At 43.2% G+C, this 13,260-nt stretch overlaps 1 protein-coding gene across 1 annotated transcript in view; it reads left to right on the top strand.

Moving 5' to 3' along the window:
* Positions 1–7,170: 7,170 nt before the first annotated feature.
* Positions 7,171–13,260, top strand: part of BRINP3 (BMP/retinoic acid inducible neural specific 3) — a 293,883-nt gene continuing 287,793 nt past the window's right edge. The window contains exon 1 of the mRNA XM_037907555.2: positions 7,171–12,208. The gene's annotated coding sequence lies outside the window, so the exon portion shown is untranslated. The remainder of the gene's footprint in view (positions 12,209–13,260) is intronic.

Here is a 13,260-nt window from a genome sequence, read left to right as displayed (position 1 = left end):
TCTGGTCACTCGATCTCTGACCTAAAAGTCGCTATATTACAACAAAAAGACTTCAAAAACAGACTCCAATGAGAGACTGCTGAATTGGAATTAATTTGCAAACTGGATACAGTTAACTCAGGCTTGAATAGAGACTGGGAGTGGATAAGTCATTACACAAAGTAAAACTATTTCCCCTTGTTTATTTCCCCTCCCCGCCCCCCGTTCCTCAGATGTTCTTCTTAACTGCTGGAAATGGCCCACCTTGATTATCACTACAAGAGGTTCCCCCCCCCCGCCCCACTCTCCTGCTGGTAATAGCTCATCTTAAATGATCACTCTCCTTACATTGTGTATGATAATACCCATTTTTTCATGTTCTGTGTGTATATAAATCTCCTCACTGTATTTTCCACTGAATGCATCCGATGAAGTGAGCTGTAGCTCAGAAAAGCTTATGCTCAAATAAATTGGTTAGTCTCTAAGGTGCCACAAGTACTCCTTTACTCTCTTGACAGACACTCTGGTCCTGTGGTGGTCCGCTGCTTCTGTTACTCAGTCCTCTGACCAGGTCACACATTGATGTCAACCCCTTCCAAGATACATAAAGAGTTCAGCAATGGGGTCGTGCTCTAGATAAAACAAGGAGCTCCAAGGTTTGCCACCCCAGAATCAGGATCTCACAATCTTGACCATTCTGTCTCCTCAGGACCTTCTCTTGCCTATATTACTCATTGTGATCCAGGAACAGCTTGATGCCAACTGGCAGAGAGTACAGAGGATGCACCAAGTTTTACAGGGATCTCTTCAGGCAGATATATGCATAATAATTCACTAGCAGGTGACATGAAGTCTCTACTAAGAGCCAATAGCCCACTAGTTATATTAATCATTGCAAAATGTGTATATGGATAGTATTTGAATTATACACATCTACTGGAAACTATGTTTTTAAGTGATGTGGGTTAAAACAGGTCCCTAGAATGTGATAAACAGGTTCACCAGACAAAAGTTAGTAGATGATTATCTCCCTGGCTGGTCACTATGTGTCTTGCAGTGTAAGTCTGGTGCTAATGAAGAGATTGTGAATTCACATGAGAGAAGATCTGTAGGAAAAACAAAAAATAGCAGGAGCGTGTTCTGATTCTGACTAAGATCAAAGGATTAGTCTGGTGTACGCAGAGAATGCCAGGAGACAACAGTATCCTTCACCAAGGAGACAAATGGCCAGTGTGTTCCATCTTATGAAAGGAGGGTCACAACCAACCTGGATGGAAAACACTGCAAAGACTTCGGGTAAGATAACTTCATCAGGCAGGAAAGTATCTTGTTACTTAAGTCTAGGCTCTAGAGTGCAAGTTAGGATTTTGTTTTACATATAACCATTTTTTTCCAATACTTTTGCTTGCTGCTTCTTGAATCTCCACTCTTTGTTAATTAAACTTATACTCATTTTCACTATAAACATACGTATGTGTTGTATGTTAAGTGAAACTGTGATCTAAGGTGCAACTAGCAAGCTGGGGTGTACTGCTTCTTTGGGAGCAGCTGATCTATGAATTCTGCAAGCATCCAGTGGAACAGGGGCAGGACACTCAGAGAGCTTGGGGGTTGCAGTATGCCTATCATTAACCTGTAGAGAGAGAACAGGGCCTGTGCAGGGCTGGAGGGAAGTGCTTGTGTTACCCATGGCTAGGAGGACTGCGGAGCTGACCCCTTGCAGGCATGGACAAGGCTTCCTCACGATAAGGGCAGGTGCCTCACAACCCTGCGTACCCCCAGGAAGCAACACTCCCATATCATGATACAGTTTCTGGCTTCAGTGATTCTAGGAGTTGGTAGGGGAACCCAGGCCCATTCTCCTCATACAGTTCCAATACAGGGCCTGGTGTTAAGCAGCTGAATCCTGCACCCCAGAGCATTATACTGGATCACTTCTTACCAGTCCCCTCTTTTCCCAACAGATAAAAACAAAACCTTAAATAATTGGAATCAAGGATCAAATCTTCTGAAAATCACAAGTCTCTTCGCTTTGGTTTGGCATAGGGTTGTCAACCCTCCTGGTTTTGCTGGGAGTCTCTCAGAAATGGGCTCTATCTCCCAGAGGCTACTGAAGCCAAACCAGAAGATTTTAGGCTGCTAAAAGTCTGGTGGTACAGTGGGGCTAAGGCAGGCTCCCTATCTGCTCTGGCCCCGCACTGCTCCCAGAAGTGGCCAGCACGTCCCTGCGGCGTCTGGGGAGAGGCCAGGTGGTCTCTGTGCAGTGTTCCTGCCCCAAGTGCTGACCATGCAGCTCTCATTGGCCAGGAACTGTGGCTGATGGGAGCTGCGGGGGCAGTGCCTGCAGGCAGGGGCAGCACACGGAGCCCACTGCTCCCCCATCCCTGCCCCCTAGGGCAGAGATGTGCCGGCCACTTCTAGGAGTGGTGAGGGGCCAGGGGAAGCAGGGAGCCTGCCTTAGCCCTACTGTGCCACTGAACGGGAGCCACCTGAGGTAAGCGTCGTCAGACCCTACAACCCAAACCCCTTCCCCAGCCCTGAGCCCCTTCCCATAGCCAGCACCTCAAACCCCCTCTTGTACCCTAAACCCCTGCCCCAGCCCTGAGCCCCCTCCTGCACTCAAACTCCCTCCCAGAGCCCGCACGCCATCCTTCAACCCAACCCCCTGCCCCAACCCAGAACCTCCTCCCAGAGACAGCACCCAGCACACCCTTGCACACACCAACCCCCTGCCCCAGCCCTGAGCCCCCTCCAGCACCCAAACTCCTTGTCAGAGCTTGCACCCTACACCTTCTCCTGCACCTTAACCTTCTGCCCCAGGCTCAGCCCAGAGCTCCCTCCCACACTCCGAACCCCTCGGCCCCAGTCCAGAGCACATGCCCCTTCCCACACCCCAACCCTCTGCCCCAGCCCAGTGAAAGTAAGTGAGGGGAGAGCAAGCAATGGAGAGGGTGGGTTGGAGTGAGCAGGGCGAGGCCTTGGAGAAAGGGCAGGGCGGGGGCAGGGCTTTGGGGAAGGGATGTGGGAGGGAGTGGGGCAAGGGTGTTTGGGTTTGTGTGATTAGATAGTTGGCAACCCTAGTTTGGCAACATCACTATAACCAGCTGTCAGACAGCAGGAGCACAGAACATAGGTCAGTTCATCTCCACTATTTGCTGCCTTAGTGAGCTGGCCGGTTCCCCTTTTAAGCTTCTCCTCCAAGCCATGCATGGTTTGCAGGTGGGGTAAGGCTGCCTGGGCCAGGAATGGCTGCTTAACTCCTTCTTTACTGGTGCAGGGTTTGTATGCCCTGTCACATGGCCCCACAGCTTTGGCATTTGCTCCCTATTCTAGTCTGAAATAGTGCACACCTGATGACCATCAGGGTATGGTGCTAAACTCATCTTGTCCCCTAGGTATTTGAAAATGAGACGGGAACAGGACTGTAAGTATTGGGAATTGTTGGAGGTGAAGGAAGATTAGAGTTATTAAAAGTTACCTGGCTCATTGGTGGTGGGTTATATTTCTGCATTTATAGATTTATTTGTGATGAGTTTTAGAATTTCTGTAAATACAAATAAATAAAAATAATCCTGATTTAGAGAGGGTTAGCACTAAGCGGCTTATTCAGGTTGTTAGGGAGAGCATTCCAAAGAGATGAATATGTCAGCAGTACCCAATCTGCTTCTGGGTTGCTATTGTGATAACACTAAAGGCCCCAGCCAGAATCAGGGCCCCATTGTGCTAGGCTACATGAAAACACACTGGAAGGCACAGTTCCTATTCCAAAGCTTGCAACCTCACTTGGATCAAAGCACAGCTAATAAGTGTAACAGATTGTATGAGGGAAGTAGAAATGAAGGATTAGAATAGGATAAGGAGGTCTTGTAGTTACATAAATCAGCGGTGTGCATAAATTGATGGTTTGATTTCATTTAAGATTTGAAAAATAAATAAATATTATCAGCCATCCCTGGTTGTGGCTCATCCTAATCATTACTGTGTTGGCTGATTACTTGTAGACCTCACAGCACAACCAATATCAAGATGAGTATTTTTAGGACACAGTGTGAGAACCATGTTTTTATTGTTTGTTTGTGGCATTTTGTCCCACAAACAGAATAGAAGCGAAAGAAAGGACCAGCTTCATATCTGATGGAAACAAGCAAAAAATAAAACTTATTTAGAAAATGATTTACTGCACCAAATATAAGCTTGACTTACTACTGTTTGTGTGACAATGGACTCTTACCATATCTAGTAATAGACCCCTGGACTACAAAATTATTATTCTTACAGTACTATATAGTGAGACAAAGTAAGTGAGGTAATATATTTTATTAGTCCAACTTCTGTTGATGGAAAAGACAAACTTTCTGCACTACAACTGGTTATGGGTGTCTGATTTGCAAAATCACTCCACGTTATTTCTTAATACCTTTAGAATAGGCAAATCCCCTCTATTCTGAGAACTTGTCTACATAGTGCATTAGTCCACACCAGAAGGGTGTAAATTCTAGTGCACGCTGTTGAGAACACTAACTGGCCACATGGATCCTCCTTAATGTATGTTGATGTTGTCCTGTTTTGAACAGTACTATATTAGTGACAAGCTCTGATCAGCTGACAGCTTCACAGAAGAGGGATTTGTATAATTACTTTATGGTTATTTCTCAATAATTGTACAATGAATATGCAAATATCTTCATTCTAATTAGCTAATTGTGTATTGACCATATTCTGGGTTAATAAACTCCCATTGGCCTCAAAATATACTTTCAGCATTAAAGTATATTCAGATATCTGATTTTTGCATCATAAACAAGAAGCAACATTAAATTATAATTTTATCACTGAATTAGCAGACAAAATCCAATGATTGGCTGAGATGGCCTCAGAAAGTTTCCTACTATTGCCTTCCAAACATTCCAGTAGCTTTTGTGACCAAACATTGTTGAGTGAGAGGTTCATGTCACGTTGTCCTTTTACCTAGTCATGTAACTGGCTAGGTTCATTAAAGTTGTTCCATGTGTGTGAGTTTCTACATAGTGTCACTTTTCATGACTTCCTGTAAAGTATCAGGGGAAATATATTTTTCACTCTCCTTATACTCAAAAATAGCTTAATGTTTTGGCTCAATCTTTACAAAAATATCATTTCCGGGAAGATCCCTGATCCAGCAAAGTACTGATTCTGTGTCTATTTCAAATGTAGACACGTATGTAAGAATTTAGGTGAATCGGGGCCTAACTAGAAAATTGCAGTGTGAAAGGAGAAAGTTTCAAAAAATAACTGAAAACAGGGGTTTAGAATGGAAACACATATACAACCTTAAATGGGAGTTTTCTGCTGCTGGGTCATGATTCAACAAAGAACTTACGTACATGCTTAAATTTGATCATATGCTTAAATCCATCCCTGTTCAGCAAAGCACTTAAGCATGTTGGTATGCTTTGATAAATGAAAGTCAGCATCAGAAAGTCCTACTAAGGCACTTATAATTGTTGTGTCTAAATACCTCTGTTCGGGGTGAGGTAAGATTCACCTTTTTTTCTTCCTCCTTCTCTCTGAGATTGAATAGGATACCTGGGATCTTCAAAACCTCAGTATCCCCAAGTTTGGGAGGCTTGGGAATGGTTAGCCTCTAGGGCTGCTGCTGGCAGAAGCACATATGCTGTAATCAGCATCAATAACACAAACTGTTGCAAGACAAGAACTCTAAAAAACATATATTCACTGCCTAATTTTTGATCCATTATGTTCAAGTGGGTTCAAAATTAAGCAAACTTAGTTCACACATCTAAACTCTTAACAGTCTTTCTAGCTCATTAGCCCCATGGCCCTGACAAATGATCAATGCTTACAGTATTGCTTATTTTAAGTGTGAACTAGAGAATGGAATATATTGAACAGATTGCTCAAAGAATGGTATTATATTAATGGTGTAACATTAGTGGCCCATGTATTTTGATTCTTATGGAGTAATGACAAATAACAACAAAGATTGTTTTAAATTCTGCCACAGATTTTTTATAATATGACTGTTAGGCTCATTTTTATGAGGGGTAACCACATCTATTGAGATAATGCACCAGATGTTAGGAAATAATTATCTCTTTGAACTACTGTCAGTAAAATATTGTGTTTTTCCAACTGCAAATTGCTTTCCCCACACACCCTCTTCTCTCTGGGGCCTGAAACACAAAACCACCTTCCAAAGTCTAACGTTGTCTTTAGGCAGTTTCTTGACACTACAGCAGGTGAATGGAGAGTTTTACTGAAGCCTTCCAGCCCTTGGTCCCTCCTTGGGCCTCAGTAAACTTCATTTAAACACACTGGCAAAATATATTTTATTGTTGCAAATACCCATGAATTGAAAGGACACAGCTGTACCAGGTTCTTATAAGTGCTACTTCCACCTTCAGTTGTACAGAATGACGTTTGCTATAACTTATACATGTGTCTAAAGCTGACTCTTGTGCCAAGCACCAAGCACAACAGAGCTTCATTCGACTGAATCTCTCTATCTGAAATTGTGTCTTGTTTTTTGACATGAATCACTGATATGCATTGAAAAGTCCCCTATTTATGTCAACCTCCATTTATCCAAATACATTCCAGATTGTAACCTCTTCAGGACAGGGACTGCTGATTTCTTTGTGTTTGTACAGCACCTAGCACAACAAGGCCTTAGTTATCTAGATCCTCTGGGAATGACGGTAACACAATTATAGTGGGCTAGATTTTACCCAGCCCTGAGAGAGATCACCAGTGAGGCAGTGGAGGTAAGGGGGGAATGGAAGGTGCAGGACCACAACCCCAAACATATTCACAAACAATCCTGTGCAGGAATATTGTGCAATCCTATTAGGAAGTGGAGGCACTTCAGGCTAGTCACACTGCCCATGCTAGCTCCCTGAAAGGGAGGGGTGGGAAGAGGGCAGGACCAATAACTCCAACTACACCACACCAATCAGTGGAAGCACATGTTGCACTAAATCAGTGGATAGCTAAACTGCTGTTGACCTGTGTGCTGTTCTAGAGTCCCAGGAGAAATTCTGTTTGAGTCAGTCAGAAGCGTAACCCATAGCATCCCACCCCAAGATGGTGCAAGTGGCCTAAAAGCCAGAATCTCCTCTTCCACCCCTTTTCTCTTCAGATAAACACAGTTTTGGCCATCTCTTGGGATTTTATTGGAAATCTCACAATATTTGATGCTGTTCTTAAAGGGTCAGCTGCTGGAGATAAGTAAATGCCAGGGAATCTCCGTTTTTATTTTTAAAAGTCTCTAGCCTTCCTAGTTGCAGAAAAAAACTTGGAAATGTGACCAAGTCACAAACTAGCAGACAAAGGAGTCACAAGATATTTATATTTGTTTTTTTTTTAATCTCCTGCTTTTTAAGTCAATCTCATTTTTGGATCCCTTACCCATAATTTTTGAACAATTGGGGTTAGCAATTTGTTGCCATTTTACTTTACCTAACTTAAGCCCTCTATCCTGCCTTACCCATCTGACTGTAAAATTATAGCTGTTGCTCTACAACTACATCAGCCATACGAAGAAGAAGATCCATCTATCTCACACTAGTTACCACTATATATAGATGCAAAGGAGAATTAATAGTAGATAAACAGTATTTCTGGTGGTGAAACCGCATCCAATCCCCATGCTGATTAACACACACACAGTTTCTGGCCAGATGTGTTACTAGATTAATTTTCTCTTTGTGGAGGGCAGCCGATCTCAGAAGAGTAGGACAATATACAGCATCCCATGGTGTGAGTTCGGGGATAACTCATGCAGGTTTCAGGTATGCGTGTGAGTGTATGACTTTGTATTAAACATAGATAAATAACTTTTTTTTTTATTTGTGGAAGTTAGGAAGAAAATATACAGAAGCAGCTCGTTCCCCATGAATGAAATGTTGAAAAATACTAAAATAGAGCTCTCCAGAAAAGGCAGGGGAGAAAGTCACTGGACTTCAGTGTAATAGATGGAACCATGTCTCTATTAAAACCAAGATATCAAGGTCAAAATGTTTCTATCAAATAAAATTCTAGCTTATATTCTGTTTGTTTTGTATTGCGCAAACATTCTATTCATTTACAGATTTAGTTTAATAACTGTGGGTGTTAAAAGAACTAGAGACTGAACAAGAAAGATTCAAAATCTGAGAAATGTGACAAGCCATTTAAAAAGAAAAATATATACAGTATAAATAGATGGCAATTAAATATTCACTGGTGGGTTTTCTTGCTGAATATGCAATCTTTTTTGACATTTAAATCACAGGTTTTTTAAAAAAATCTCACTAATGCAAAAACACTGACAACATAAGGAGTCAAGAGATTAAGGCTTTTTGCTTTAACTTTAATTACTTTGTCATAATTTCAGTTAAGGGCAAGGCACTTTAGTAGGTTATTACATTTCTCCTCCCAAGTGTTTCAAAAGTCAAGTACAGTTTCCTCGGACTACATATGTAGTATATGAAATATTTAGATGAAAAGTTATAGCAGAATAGGATGCAGAGAATTTATTATAGCTGGTATGTAGGCATTTTAAGAAGGTGGCAGTATTGCTCACATAAAATGTTGTCAATAGAAGGTTTTTTTTGTAAGAAACCAATTGCAATCTAAGTGTCAGTGCTGTATTTGCCTGATAAATTACATGCAGCCTCAAAAACTCCAAAATAAACTTGTATGTAGTTTTGGAAGAAAGATGAGTTCAAAAAAGACATTGATAATGAAGAAAAAGAAAAACAAAAACAAATTGCTGTGTGATACGTTGTTGCTGTGTGTATGTGCAACTTTCACACACATGATTAATGTTAATAACACTTTTATTGCACCAGTTTTTTCGGTATTTAAGTAAAATTCAACTGCTTGAAATTTCAGTATTCTGGCCCATAATGGATAATATCTGGTGACCTTACATTAGGGCCATTGTAAACATTAATGGTGAATGCACCCCTGACCAATGCCTGCACAAGTCCTATGCACCACTGAAGTGCTATTTTGTGGGCTCAAGTGGAACTGAAGCAGCCACTAGGTCTTGAGCTGATCCTCCGCACGGGGGTGAATTTCACCCCAAAATTGTTTTGCATTTATTTTCCTGAAGCTGTAGAACACATATATGAAGTATAATAATAACAGAGTAAACATATTAATTTAAGAAAGATTAGGTGAGGTGTTACTTGCTCAGCAATTAGAGTTGAACTGCTCTGAATATTAAAAATGTGGATGTGTGTGCTGTGAATACTAGACATCAAATGTAAATCAAATCACACTGTTTCCATTGCATCTTGAGATGCCTTGCTATGAAATTAAAATCACTATAATTATGAAAAAAAAGATTAAAGGGCCCGATCTGAAGCCCCGTGAAATCAGTGGAAGTATTTCCATTAATTATATTGGGTTTTGGATCAGGCCCTAAACAAAACCCTCTTGAACAGTAATCTTCTGCAAAATCAGCCTCCCCCCCCCTTATCCTTTATCAACAAGATGACTTCAGAACAGTTCTGGCTAGGACATCATTAGGACTGGCATAAAACCTAAAGAGAAAAACAGAAAGGCATTAGCATATCAACATGTCTTTATCTAAAAAGTATCCTTCAGAGCTTGCCAATGTTCTTAATAATAAACCCACACACAAAGATAGTGCTGCACGTGCACAACCTGGCACTGTTGATTTATCCTATCCATACAACTTCATCTCACTGACTTTCTCTTGTGTTTTCCTGGGGATTTTGTCCTTTTCAGAAAATGGACAATGTCCTTATTGAATATCTTGAATCCACAAGTCTATTTGATAGTCACTGCGGGTTTTATGCACAACAATCTTTGTTAAGGAGAACACTGATCTTTACATGAACAAAGTGACCTTTCCTCTCACTAGCATTGGGGGGGGGGGGGGGGGAGGGAAAGCAAGGGGAAAGGAAGGAGGGGCGAATCCTGTACTACTCTGACACTCGGGAATCACTGATGCTCTTATAAAAAGACTAATGGAAACGGAATGTAAAACAAAGGTGTTGACCAGTTTACACACACACATCACAGTCGAGTACATGTAAATGACTGTGAGAAAGCCAAACTGAGTGGTCAATGAAATCATCAGAAAAAAAAAATCTTACTGAAAAGCCGACATCGTCTAGTACATACAATACAGCATAGTGCCTTGTATACAGTGTAATCCCTACAATACAACAAAGTGCAATGTGTATGCGGGTTAACATATACAGTCATGTTGCGTATTGATGGGGCTCACTGATCACTGGAAGCATGGTAGAACATGGCCAAGCTATGTTACGCTTGTAAAAATTCAAAGATTGCACAGTTTCTTGCTGGGTCTGCAGGCTATTCATGTCGACATATTAAGGCAGGCAATCAGGAATTAGCTTTCATTTAATTAATGTCAAATTGTCAACTTCAATATATGTCTATATACTGAGAGGGACAGTGAGGATATGGAGAAGGGGGAGCCCTGTGATTGCTTGCCCCCGCCCTACACACACACCTTGAAATTCACTACACACTCAAGAGCCACTGTTATAGAAAAGAGAAAAGGAAATTTTCCACTAACCCAGGTCGTGATTTACATGCAGAGAGCAAGCGAATGAATAGCGGCGAGAAGCGGTGCGCGTCTTTAGCCACAGCAGCAAATAAGATTACTTACTTACCAGGGACGCTTTGCACCAGGGGCAATGTTTATTCCCTCGATCACCCACCTCAAGTCTCTCCAGGAAATCAATCTCCTGCATTGCCCCCTCCCTCTCCGCCCAAGGAGAGAGAACAAGATAGAGAGCGAGAGGGGAAAGATAGGAGAGAGGGCAAACGGCTACCTGGGAGCTCATTGTCTAATGTCCCTGTGGGTGGATAAACCTCGAAGCACAAAACCAGGCACCTGGGATCAGCAGACGCTCAGCTGGGAAGGGAGGCTGCTCCTTGAGGAGGAGGAGGAGGAGGAGGGGGACCCTTAGGGAAGAAGCCTGACTTAGAACAAGAGGGTCTCAGATAAAAGGCTTGGTTAAAAAGTAGCCGTAGGGAATGGAGGGGGGGGGGGTTAATCTTACCCGATCCATACTGTAGCTATCGCTTGTTCAACTGCAGCCTGCGCGGCAAGAGGATACAGGAACGGCACAGTCACGCCGGGGACAGCCGCAGCAGGGCCATTTCCCACCGCCTTTGCCGAACGCGAAAACCAAACACAGAGCATAGCCCCCGCCCCCGTCCACTCCCAGTCCCGCAAAGTGCCACCGCAGCCCCCCCGGCCCGGGGACCCGGCGGAATCAAGCCCATCGCCTTGCGCGGGGGATTCACACTCTGACTGGGGGAGCTGGAGCCGCTGCTGGGCTGCTAGTCACTTTCCCTGTCTCCAAAAGCGCCGCGCTCCCGGCGCAGCTGCTTTCTGCTCCTTCTTCCCTGTAGCATCTTCTACGCTACGCTTGTTCCTCGAGCAAATCACTGTAGATTTAGTCAATGGTTTGGTGTGGTTAGTTCCCTCCGAGCGCGTACATACACACACACACACACACACACACACACACACCAGGGTGTTTGCTCGCGGGGGTTCAGAGGAAAGCCAAGGGAAAGGCACTGACTTACCATTCAAGTCCTAATAATCATGAACCACAGCCCAGGGTATCTCTAGAGAAGTACAGACCAGTGCAGTATCTCCGAGGTTGCCCCCTCTTGAATTCTCATTGGATCCTCCCCAGCTCCCTAAATCATCCCCGCTGCTATATCTATCAGGATGACTACAGCCACGCTCACCAGTATCTCGTTGTCTCCACCACATCCCTGTACTTCTCTGTGCAGATTTCTCTGTGCTCCTTCCTCTCGAGCTGGGTTGGCAGAGCCTCTCGCCTTTTTTAACCTCTAGGAAGTCTCACGGTTTATTATTATTATTTCGCTCTTTTGCCTGAGGATCATCACAGAACCCACTCCCTTCCCCACACCTTCTCTTCACATATTTGTTTCTTTTTTCTGTTTGTTTCTTTGGGGGCTTGGGTGCACTCTTTCAATCACTTCCATCCTTCCCCACCCCCTCCCCTCACACACACACACACACACACACACACACAAAAGTGGGTTCTTTTCCTTGGTGCTGTGCCACCAGGAACTGCTGATTATTTCTAAAGGGCCATCACCATGCAGCTCACTTTTTTAGCTTGAAACTGAAGAGCATGGACTGTCTGCTTGGATTCTGGCTACGTTTCGCTCACAATCATCTCGCTTCCTGAAATTTCATCTGGTGAGTAAGTTTATTTCCCGCGCATGCCGTTTTTAACAAATTTGACACTAATCTGGAATAATGTTTAGGTCTCGCCATGCTACTGCTCTATCCCTTTACTTTCCGAAGTCGAAGAATTACCAACCATCAGCCCTACTTGACCACATCCATTAATGTTACTCACAGCCAGAGGCAGTAAGTTATAACCTGCACCACGATTACACTACATTCCGCTGCTTATTCATCATATTTTATTAATGTTTGCATCAGACAATGTACCTGCTAGCTACATCCCTTGCTTCCTTAACCCGTTCCTCAACCCCACACATATACACCGGCCCTCGTAAGTATTTTGAAAGGACGCATTATTTCTATTCAATATAGGAGAATGGGTCCCATGAGAATAGTTGGGGGGTTGAGGGGAGCTGTGTCTGAGAAAGTTCATTCCTTTTGCTGATCCCCACAGAAGAAGGTTGTTCAGGTTGGTGAGGATTTTGCTGTATTTTCAGTCAGTTCAATCAAAGAGAAAGGGAAGGGAGAGATTGTCAGAGATTGTCAGACCTGATCAAGTATACTCGTTGGAGCTGCACGGCAGGTCTTGAAGTTGAAGGTGATGTCTGGAATTTGGGTTTATGGAAAGGAGGCGTAGTTTGAGCATCCTGTGGACACCTCTCTTTCCCTTCATGACAGAGGAAGGGAATCCTGTGGAATTATAACAATCCTGGCATAATTCGAATCCTGGCATAAAGCGAATTTTGCTCTCACCTCCTTCCTGCACATCCATTTCTGATCGCACCTTCTGATTCCACCCCTGCGCCCCCATACCTGTATTTTACTACAGTGCAGACAGCAGCTCAGGAGCCTGCTGTGTTCTTAATAAAACGCACGCACATTTACATGGAGCCCATCTTTTGATCAACTGAGGACTTTTGGTTTCCTTGAAAAAAACCGCAGTTAGTATAGAAATAAAAAATGTCGGGTGTCTTCATGGAGCCATTTAGAGCAGCGTCTTTTAACGTTCATATTTCTTTAATTAGAGCTCTATCCACATTCAATAGTAGAAGATGGGGAGG

The sequence above is a fragment of the Chelonia mydas genome, chromosome 8 (assembly GCF_015237465.2).
Source record: "Chelonia mydas isolate rCheMyd1 chromosome 8, rCheMyd1.pri.v2, whole genome shotgun sequence".
NCBI classification, from domain to species: Eukaryota; Metazoa; Chordata; order Testudines; family Cheloniidae; genus Chelonia; species Chelonia mydas.
This window is presented reverse-complemented; position numbering and strand designations above follow the sequence as displayed.